Source organism: Meriones unguiculatus, chromosome 17 (genome assembly GCF_030254825.1).
Source record: "Meriones unguiculatus strain TT.TT164.6M chromosome 17, Bangor_MerUng_6.1, whole genome shotgun sequence".
In the NCBI taxonomy this organism is placed as follows: Eukaryota; Metazoa; Chordata; class Mammalia; order Rodentia; family Muridae; genus Meriones; species Meriones unguiculatus.
In genome coordinates, this window is record NC_083364.1 from 53,477,279 (window position 1) to 53,488,308 (window position 11,030).

At 39.7% G+C, this 11,030-nt stretch overlaps 1 non-coding gene across 1 annotated transcript; it reads right to left on the reverse strand.

The window, feature by feature from the left end:
* Nucleotides 1–9,967: 9,967 nt before the first annotated feature.
* LOC132648830 (small nucleolar RNA SNORA48) lies at nt 9,968–10,111 on the reverse strand. The gene has a single exon (XR_009587233.1). It is a non-coding gene; the product is annotated as a small nucleolar RNA SNORA48 (small nucleolar RNA).
* Between the last annotated feature and the right edge of the window lie 919 nt (nt 10,112–11,030).

The following is an 11,030-nucleotide window of genomic DNA, read 5'->3' on the forward strand; positions in this document are numbered from 1 at the left end:
GCCTACCACAGAGGGCCTCTGAAAGATTCTAGCCAGCAGAATATTAAAGCAGATACTGAGACTCATAGTCAAACTTTGAACAAACTACCGTTAATAGTAGTCTACATACCCAGCAGTAGATGGCCAATAGAAAATGATGTCTTGTCAAGGATTCCTTCCTTCCTTCCTTCCTTCCTTCCTTCCTTCCTTCCTTCCTTCCTTCCTTCCCCCATTCTTTTTCTCTCCCTCCCTCTATTCTTTTCTCCCTCCTTCCCTCTCTCTCTCTCCCTCTCTAGCTTTTCTTCTTTCTTTCTTTCTTTCTTTCTTTCTTTCTTTCTTTCTTTCTTTTTAAATTTCTTTTTATTTCCTTTTATCCTACAAGCTGTTTGAAAATATATATATAATGGCTTCCAGTTTGCTGTTTCTATTGGATTCCTGAGTATGTGAACCAATGTATCTTTGATTCAATATCTATTTCTTGTGCTCTTTACTTAAGATGATCACTGAATGCTGCAGCACCAAGTGAAGAGATGATCAGAATATGGCCAGTGCAGTGCAAAAGCAAAAGGAACACTTCATGGGAATCTTGACCAGCGCTTTCGAAGTTTAATCCCAACCTCATTGGTAAATATTTTTTGCCACTTTCCTCTCTCTTCTATTTGCTGCATAACTGTTATGTGTCACAGAGCAGGCCATGCGAGTTTCACTTGTGAAACGTATGATCCATTACATCACCCTTGAAACGACATTTTAGGTTGAGTATATCAAGCTCTGACTCCACTTTCTGATGAGGAAATCTGAAAACCTTCTTTCCCCAGGTTTTGCTTTACGTACAATTTCAGGACCTTAAACCCATGAAAGTCCTATCATGACATTATAAAGCTATCAGGGAACATCTTTCACACATAGGCTCTCAGGTAGTTGATTTTGCAGGCTCTGGCAGAGCGTCTTCTATATAGAGATTTACATGCCACGTAAAGTAAACCATCACCCAAGATTGCTACCAGGGTCACTTGCCTTTCTCACACAGCTAGTACATATGCCTTAGGAAGCTGAACTGAACAAAGCTGCCTCTAATACTTGGAATACAACTTCCTCCTCTATGCATCATGCTTTGTAAGGTTCCAAGTGGTTCCTTGTCTTGTACAAGTCTTTAGGAGTTGGATTTTAGTTACAACCTTGTCTCTAGATTCATGATGTGCATTTGCAGTAGGTTGAGGCAAGAGCACAGCACAGTCCTTGCTCCACTTCTTTTTCTCTGGCCATAGAGACTGTTTTACCCTCAAGCATCTGCTAGACTTGCTTTCCCTAGGGTTTTGGTGATTTCTTGTTTTGTTTGTGTGCAGGTTCCTCACTGGCTTTCTCTAGAAACTCGCAAACAGGCTTTGGTCATCCTTATGCCAGATAAAGGGAGGTCATGTGAATAAAGTGAGGCCTGAAAACAAGATCTATGACTAAACTTCATGAGTTCCAGAACTAAATACCTTTAAGATTAGAAAAGAAGAAATTAAAGTGAGAGCTAGTATACTTTATACATTGTTTTTATCCTAAACTATTTAGAAGAGAAGGCAGTAGGGAAATGCATGGGAATAATTTTCACAAAGGCACTGAAATATACATACACACACACATTAAAATTTTTTGTGTGTATGATGAAAGAGCTAGGGTTTTTTAAGTGCTTCAAAGGTTGCCCTGCATGAAGAAATGAGCAGACATTTAGATGGCCTACAAAGTCATTTCCCACTCTTTAATCTCTTTTTATTATTCCATCAAAAGTTTCCATGCCATGGGTTATTTGTAGCCTCCCAGATATATGGTTTACAGCTTCCTCCTGTCTTATGATTTCATTCACTTCATGCTTCTAAGAACTAAGAGAATTTCTGCATCAAATCAATTGTTTTAGAAAGACAAATTCTGTTGATCATTATTCTTTAAGAGTGTACAAACTTATTTTAAATTTAGAGTTTATGATAAGATAAACTGGTTTGCTCATCACATAGCCACATCTTCTGGCCACTATGCACTGCACTCGAAGCTTTAACACTGGCTTGCTCTACAAAGGAAGAAGTAAAACAAGGAGTATATTTTGGAGTTGCTTTCAGATCCAAATTCAAACCCTTGACTTGGACTGGGACTTAGTGGGGCTTCTTTAGAATTGATGCAGAGGATTTGATTGGAGACTCAATAAGGTTTGTGCATTCCTTCGGCAGAGGCAGGGCTGTGGAATTCAGAACAATACCCCCGAGAAGCATTAAGCAACAAGTCATGCTTTCTCACTTCCCTATCTCATTTGTGTGACAGGGTAGTTTTCCTTTTGTGAGAGAGGGTAAAAATGAGGTCATTAGTTTCTGTTTTCACTCTCCTTCAGAACTGTGCCAAGCTCAGGTCTCAAGTGATGTTTTCAGGGATTTCTCTGACTGATAGATAAAGAATGCCCCTTATGAATAAAAGCAGAGTAGGAATTAACCCTAGCTGGTGTTGCAGATGGGTAGATTTCCAAGTTAGGTCATGATTCAGAAGTAGATTCTCTTGTTTGTTTCTATCAAAATCATCAGAGAGTAAGATATTTTCATGAATTACACGTCTTTTTTCTGTTTTATTTATTATTTTGTGTGTAGGAGATATGCTTGCATACGCTTGTGCACATTCATAGGTGTTGGGGAGTCTATGCATTTGTGTGGTCTTGCATTTACCTGTGTCTACATGCTTCTGGAGGAGCCCTGATGTTAATGTTGGACATCTTCTTCAATTATTCTCTCTCTCTCTCTCTCTTTTCTTTTTTAATTGAAGGAAGGTCTCTCACTGGACTTGATGCTCACTGATCGCAGCTAATCTGTCTAGCCTGCTTGCCCTCAAGAGCCATTGTCTCTGCCTCCCATGTACTAGATAAAAGACAGCTGCCATGCCTGCATGGTTTTACCATGCTGTCTGGGAATCTGATATCCATTCCTCATAAAAGCACCTTATCTACTGAATTATCTTCCCAGCCCCCAGGAGTCAAAATATTTTACTAATCTAGAACATATGTATTTGGATTCTGATACGTCTTTGGTTTGTTAAGCGTCAGTAGAACAGTATCTAAAAATCACTTTCAAGATAAATTGGAATTTCACATATATACATATATACAGTGTATTTTAATCATATTCCTCTCCTTCTCCTGTTTCTGACTCCCACTCCTCACACAGCATCAACTTCTTGTCCTCTTCTTATTTCTTCCTTAATGAGTAAATAAAATTTAAAAACACAGCCATTTTCAGAATAAATGCAACTTTAGAATTAAAAAAAGACAGACTAGCCATGTCTAATTATTACTTTTTTTCTTTTCCAACAGTTTTTATTTCAGTGATTTTTTTCTTTTGCTTCTGATTGAAGCTATTTTTGTAGAAAACTAGACTATTTGTATTCAGTGATTTGAGGAACATCTTCCCGAGCACAATTTCTGTTTAATGTTGAGAACGCATGCAAATTTCTCTTTAGATAACCATTTTTTAAGCATCAAAAGGGTATGGTACAGACTTGGAGGCAACAACATTTTTCTTTCAGCAATCTTCAGGATTCATTAATTTTCACACAGTAAGGGTTCACTGCGGTGTTATTCTGCATCTTTTGTGGAAACCTACATGAGATTCCTTTGTCTCCATGTCAAGCTGTTAGCTATTCTTATCAGGGAATTGGGGATATTATTAATAAAAAGAGACTGATAAGAAAAAAATCAAAGAAAAGATAAACTAAAGGGAGCTAGAAAGCTTTAGCATTACATTACGTCTGATGACATCATCACCAGAGCTAAGTTTATGTATGAATGCATGTCATAGGTTAGATTGAAACAGTGGAGTCACTCAGTTACAGTTCAACTGGTGTCATCACCAACCCAGGCCAGGAACATTCCAGCCGCGTGTCCCCATGCACTGAAAAGCTTTATCTCCTATATTCCTGGCTCTTCTCTTCTAAAAATAACTACTTTCTGGGTATAATCTGACACACAGCATCTCAGATGCTGTGACACCTCTTCCAAACTATGCTCCTGTGATCTTAGATCTTGTCGGTCTTCTTCCTCATGTCCACCTTCCTACTTTTACCAGGTATATTCTCTTAGCTTCAGCACAGTGCAGCTCTGTGTTATGGGAAGCAGCCTGACTTGTTTGTGCACACTGGGAACTGCGCTGGAAATACGTACTCCTGTGATTCTGCGGGCTCACAGACAGCTCAGGGGACGGAGAGCTCATCAGTGCTCTGCTTCAGTTCCGATGGCTTAGGCAGCCTGGTTCTGAGTTTCTTACCATCTGTCGGCAAATTCAAGTAGAAAAGATCAATCCTATGTGTATGGGAATTAGAAAGGCTGGGTTTTTACAGTCTTGAAATCAGGTGCTCCTGTTACAGGTGCATGTGGGAGAAAGAGAGAAGGAAGACCATGCCTATAGATAGGAGAAGTGGATAAGTCAGTAGTTAAAAGTGATAGCAGGCATGAGAAAGGATTTGATTTGAAATGAAAAATGTTGAATATTGCTACTAGGAAGAGAGTGATGAGATAGTGTGAGTGGGGGGATATTTGCATTATTATCGCATTACTAAAACAAATTCCATGAATTTATTGAATAAAATGTCATATACATATGAGAGAGAGAAGAGTCTCAATTTTATTTTTTGTTAGTGGATTGTTCTTATAATGTGTATTACTACTCTTTAATATGAACATGGTAATAGTATTTCACCTGATATTGGTGACCCAGCATTGTTAGTTGTCTTGATAATTACCATGACACCTTATTAATACATCTGTACACTTCTAATTATAATATAAGAATAGTGTTCTAATTTTTGTCATGAAGGATGATTACCCAATGTTATAATTTTTAGAGATGAGTTTTCTGGGAGGAAATTATGTTTATATTAGGTCATGAGAGTAAGTCCTTCAGAATGATACCAATTCACTCCTAAGTATCTCTCTCTCTCCCCTTCTTCCTTCCTCTCTCTGCCATGTAGGAATTCATCAGGAAAGAAGCTGTATTTATTTTAGAAGCTAACTATTCTGGTACCTTGTTCTCACATTCACAGCCTTCAGAACCGATAGAAAGTAAATTCTGATATCTGAGCCACTCAATCTAATATACATTATTATGATAGACTAAAACACAGAAATACATATGCTAATGATATAGAACAGTGAGGTAAATAGACACAGCCCTGTAGTACCTGTTTATACCTCTTTTTCATTCATTTAAGTAACTTTTAAACTTTTCTTTTATTCCTATAAAAACTATATAATGGCACACAAAGACTCAACAATCTAGTAGTTCTGTATAATTACAGTGGTTTTATATTTTTAAAGTATTAAGTTGCCAGTGAAACTCATGTTCTATGCTATAAAAGTGTCTTTAAAAATTAACTAAATTAAATATAACAGATAATGTGTTCTCTGTTTCAAAAGAAACAAATTAGATTTGAGAACCAGAAAGATAACAGAAAGAGATCAAATATAAGGACATTAGTAGCAAAAAATTCATCGCCATAAATATGAACAAAAAATAATGTATTAAACTTCATAGGCCTGAGCTGAATCTCAGGTGAAAAATGTATAATGACCAATGGGATTAGTATCAAAGAATGTGGGTCATCAACAAGTTAAGTTTGCATTATAGGAAACTATAGGAAAAAGGACCAGGGCATGCCTAAACCATGAAGGAAGACGTAATGATAACAGGATTGCATAGAATTAAAAATAACAGTGAGGTAGTAGAGAAAATAAGTGAAATAAACTTGATTTTTTAAAAGTCAATATACGTGATTACATTTGACAAGAGTGAGACAGAAACAGAGAGAGAGAGATGGCATGTGTCGACACAAGACATGACATAAGGGTCATTCTGGGCTCTCAGCACTCATCAAGGCCACATGAAACACTCTGAGTGCTTCATGCCAGTAGGGACTTGACAACCTTGAAGAAATAAGTCACGTTTTCAAAAGCTGCAAGTAATAAAAGACAATGAGGATGCAATCATCTGATAATAGATGATTGGAATAAATTCATTGTACATACGTACAGATAGTAAATAATTTTAAAATTCCAGAAATGGAAATTTCCACTCTAAGATGAGTTTCCTGAAGAATTCAACCAAATATTTCAAGAACTGACACTAATGTCATAGCAAATTTGGAAAATAGAGGGAGAATTAATGCTTTTCAGCTTATAGGAAGCCAGTGTTATCCAGACACCCAAACCAGACAGTGAGAGTACAAAATGAGCAGATATTGAACATCTTAGGAGCTTAGAAAAATCTTCAAAAAATATTAACAATTAGTAAATATATTTAGACATTGTGAACTACTACTGGAGTTTTCCTCAGAAATTTGATGCTGGATCAGCACTGTAAAATCAATCTATGTAATGTATCATATCAGTGGGCTGTAGGAGAAAATCGTGTCTTATCAATTTATACAGAAAAGCTCTAACAAAGTTACCTAATTAAGAATACGGGAAGATCTAAAAAGATAAGATAAAATGACAAACAAATAGAACAAATCAAATGGATCTAGGAGGAGTTGGGGGATGGGAGAAGATATAAACAAGACATTGTATGAAAAAATCTGTTTTGAAATATTTAGTTGAGACTAGAAGAGCTCACTGAAGTTGACTGAGAAAGTCTTAAAAAAAAAAAAAGAACCTCTCAGCCTTTTCACTGAAAAAGACTGAAGCTTTACCCGGAAACTTTGGAAACAAGGTAAGGATACCCTTCCTCACCATTCATCATTTATAGTCAACATAGTTGCTGCAACATAGCCAGAAAAAAAAATTAAAAAATACAAAAGAGGGAATAAATAACACTACATCAATTTATGCTTACACAACAAATCAGAGGAAATATACCCCAAATTCACAAAGTAAGTGAGTTTACTGTGACTACAGGATGTAAGGAAAACACGGACAATGAACACAATGGACATTAAAATTCTCTTCCATTTACCACATAGTCAAAATTCAACAGATTAGTATTCTGGAAAGTACAAATTGCTGATGAAAGAAGCAAAAAAAAAAATAACCTAAATAAATTTCCAGAGACACTATGATTATGAATTTGAAGGCTGCATGGAGTGAAGATGATGACTCTCCATAAAAATCCCCAAAGCATGTCTTATAGATGAGTCTTTTAAAAATGCTTATGTAAGGCATCAGGCACAGCATTTCTAAGACACTCCTGAAAGAGCAGCCCAAAGTAAAAGAAATTAGTTTTTGTATACTGTCTTGGATATTATTGATAGAAGGAAAATCACAAAAGATCCCACAATATAGATACCCAAAATAAACATTCATGAATACCTTCAACTGATATTATTATCAGTAGTTACTATTATTTATTGAGATAAAGTCTAATGTAGGTGAACCTGACCTGGAGCTTCCTACGTAACCAAGAATAAGCTTGATCTTGTGGTCCTTAGTCTCCACCTCTTAAATGCTAGAAGGCACTAATACACACAGTTTATACAGTGTGGGGATTGAGCCTCGGGTCTGGGACTTGAAAGAAAAGTACTCTATCTGTTGTACTATAACCCCAGCTTCACTGATTTCTGAGAAAGTACAAAAGCCAGCTGCCTTAGTTTGAATGTGGCCCCCACCATGTTTCTGAGATGGAAGTCTTCCCAATGAGGGTGTGCTGGGAAATGGGGCCTAGGGGAAATGTTGGGGCTGTGTGTCATATTCCTTATGAAAAGATCAGCCACCTGTTCACAGAATGTTAGCTATCAGGGGAGCCCAGGCCCGTTCTTCCTTGTAATTTTTGCTCTGTCTCTTCTGCTTTCCACCAAAATTTTAAACAGCATAAGCCCATCATTGGGGCCATGTTTTTTGGGATTTCCATTCTACACAACCAAAACCAGAACAATGAGAAAAAACAAAATCTTTTTTCTTTATAAATGATATAGTCTGGAGTATTATGCCACAGCAAAGAAACCAGACTAGAACAAACCATAATGAAAATGTACATATTTTAAACACATGGTGCTGGATCAACTGGGTTGAATACAAAAGGAAAATTACTTTGGAGATTATTACAGCATTATCTTACTTCCATCATCCACTCACTTGGCACTGATTAATGCGTGTTAAAATTTCGGGTAACTAATTTGTTGCTGCATTGAATTTTGCATATTGATATTAATTAATGTTTTATTTTCAGTGAAGATATTTAATTTATAAAATTGTTAACTTCAAAATACTTTAAAATTTTTATTTAATTTTTAAAACCTTTTATTGATTCTTTGTGAGTTTCACATCATGAGCCCCTCAAATCAAATGCACACACACACACACACACACACACACACAAACCGACAAAAAACATCCCATTGTGGAAGCTGTAGTATGTCACAGTGTGTCCATCTGTCCATATATCTTCACTGGCAAATGTTCCCTGCAATGAATCATTGAGGACACCATCAATATTGGATCCTCACCGGGACTCCTCCCAGTGACCCTCTTGTTGCCCTGAGTCATGGAGAAGCTGCAGTTCTGAAATACCACGCATCCCAACCATTTGCAGATGATGTAGATTTTGGGTGGGCCAACTCAGAACCCTGGACCTGGGTGGTAGCTGAGCTGGTCATCAGCATCAGCTCTCCCGCTTTCATGCTCTTAGGGGCCAGCTCGTCTGCACCCATCCCTCCAGAGCCAGCTCAACTATCCCGCCACGTCTGCACCATGCCTTCAGAACGAGCTCCACTCTTCTGCCCACATTCCCAAGTGCTGCAGCCTGTGAGGGACCAGGAGATCTCCTGCTCTCACCCCCTCGGGTCTGGCTCACTTGTGCCTTTGCCATCAGGGCAAGCTCCACCGTGTGGCCCTGGAAAGGTGCAGGACCTACTCTCTTGAGTGCTAAAGCTGGTGTGAGGGGCAGGGCCAGCTCTCCCAACTGCCACAGGTGTCTAGGAGTGAAGGAGGATAGGCATCACCCCTCCCTTCATCCACATAACCTCACAGCAGACAAGTGGCAGGGCCAGATCTCCTATTCTATCACTCTAGGGCTAGCTGACAATCACCCTCACCACAAGGGTCAGCTCTGCCGTGCTGTCCAGGTGAGATGGTCTCCTGAGTGTTGCTGCTGATGAGGGGCAAGGATAGCTCTGCAGCCCTTACGACTCCCTGGGCAGCTTTCCCGACTGCTGGAGTTCTCTCTCCCACTCTCATACCTTCTGGGCTGACATAACCGCACCCTGTCCCCACCAGGACCAGCTCCACTGTGCTGCTTGGGTGAAGCACAGGGACCCACTTTCCTGAGTGCTGCCACCAGTGTAAGGTGGCACTAAATCTCCAGTGCTCTGCAGCCAGTGAGGGGCGGGGTCCAGCACAGCTCCTGGACACTCATCTGATCCAGGGCAGCTGCCCTGACCAGGGTGGTGCCATTGCTCTCGAGTGGTAATATGAGCCACAGACCTCAACACCAACCCCTTCTGCTGAGTAGACACTGATCAGACATACCCATCAGTGGCAACTCGGGCTGGGACCTAACCATAGCGCTGGCCGACAGGGCTCACCACTCACAACAGGATACTCCTTTCCAGTACCGTCTTTCTTCATGATGCTTAAGCTGTTTTAACTTTTTTCTCTACCATCCGTCCACCACATACTTGCACACTGTGGTGGCTTCTTTCTGCTGCCAGCTGGCCACACAGCTGGTGGGAACCCCTGGGTGACATTCTCCACCTGAACTGCACAGCGTGGCTGCAAATAGGTGTGTATGGCCTGCCTATACCATGCAGAGGAGGGTAGGTGTCTGGGCGACATGGCAGTCTGTCTGCAGGTTTCCGGCTGTCTTCTTCCTAGATGGGTTGTGTAGGTGGGATCTCTGTGGGCCTCTGGGCTGCCTGTGCCATAGGGTAGAGGGCAGGTCTGTCAGCGTCATTCCTTGTCTGATCTGGGTGGCATGGCAGGTCTCTGTCTGCCTTTCTTCTCCCATGCTGCACTGCCTGGATTTGATTTGATTTGGCCTGGTTTCCATGTGCCGTAGGCATGAAACAGTTTTGACCTCCAACTCAGGCGATAAGCTAGGATGAACAAGAGACTGCCATCTGCCCTGCCCCTGACTGATAAAAGAACACCACCACCACCAAGGTGTCTCTTTGCCCATTGCCGGTGGGGGGGGGGGTCTTAAAACGTCTTAAAGACCATGAAGGCATGAATAAAGTAACTTAAAAAATATTGTGAGAATTTAGATTGGCTTCACCAGAAGGCCACTGGCTGTGTTACAATGTTGTATCCAATTGGCTGAAGTGTAGTTGGAGCTTAACCTACATAGCTTCTATTGCTATGAGAGTGCTAGATGATAAGAGCTAAATTTGGATGTCCACATTTGGGTAATTTAAATCTTGGTTGATTTTTATATGGGGATTTGCTATAATCTTGCTCCTGGGACTCTTTGGAGTCCCTCAGTTTCCTAAGTATTCTTTCTCTCTCTGTGGCAACTTTGTATTGTCTTCTCTGTGCCACTTGAATGACCATGGCACCAATCATTTTAGGCTGATCCAAGGTCTCCACAGTATTCCTTTTTCTAATCAGTGTTCAGAACATCCCACTCCAGTGCTTAATGTACCTGCCTTTCACATCTGCAGTGAGCTGTGTAGACTGCTCCAAAGTACTAAGAACTGGAACATAGCAAATCTGTGAATACTTATAGAATAACTTGAGTTTGAAATCCCTGTTTCAGAATGTTGCTGAACCTGCTGATTGTTTTCACAGAGCCTAGGGAAGTCTTTCAGCCTTGTCAATATGATTGAAGACATCAAAAAGAAGTTAAGTCCTATTGAAAATTTCCTGCTATGCTCTAGGACAAGAGCCAGATGCTCAACCTGGGCTAGCAGACAGAAATTAATCATTTGTTTGGAATAGTTTTTAAGAAATGAGTATTGGGTAATAATACAACTATAATTCATTCATTCATTCACATTATCCTCTCCATAATTCTGTTTTTATAGTCTAATTCTAAAGATCCCTTGCAAGTTTAAAGGCAAAACATTGTTAGGCTACCAGCCACATATTAATAAAATGTCCTTTGGAAAAT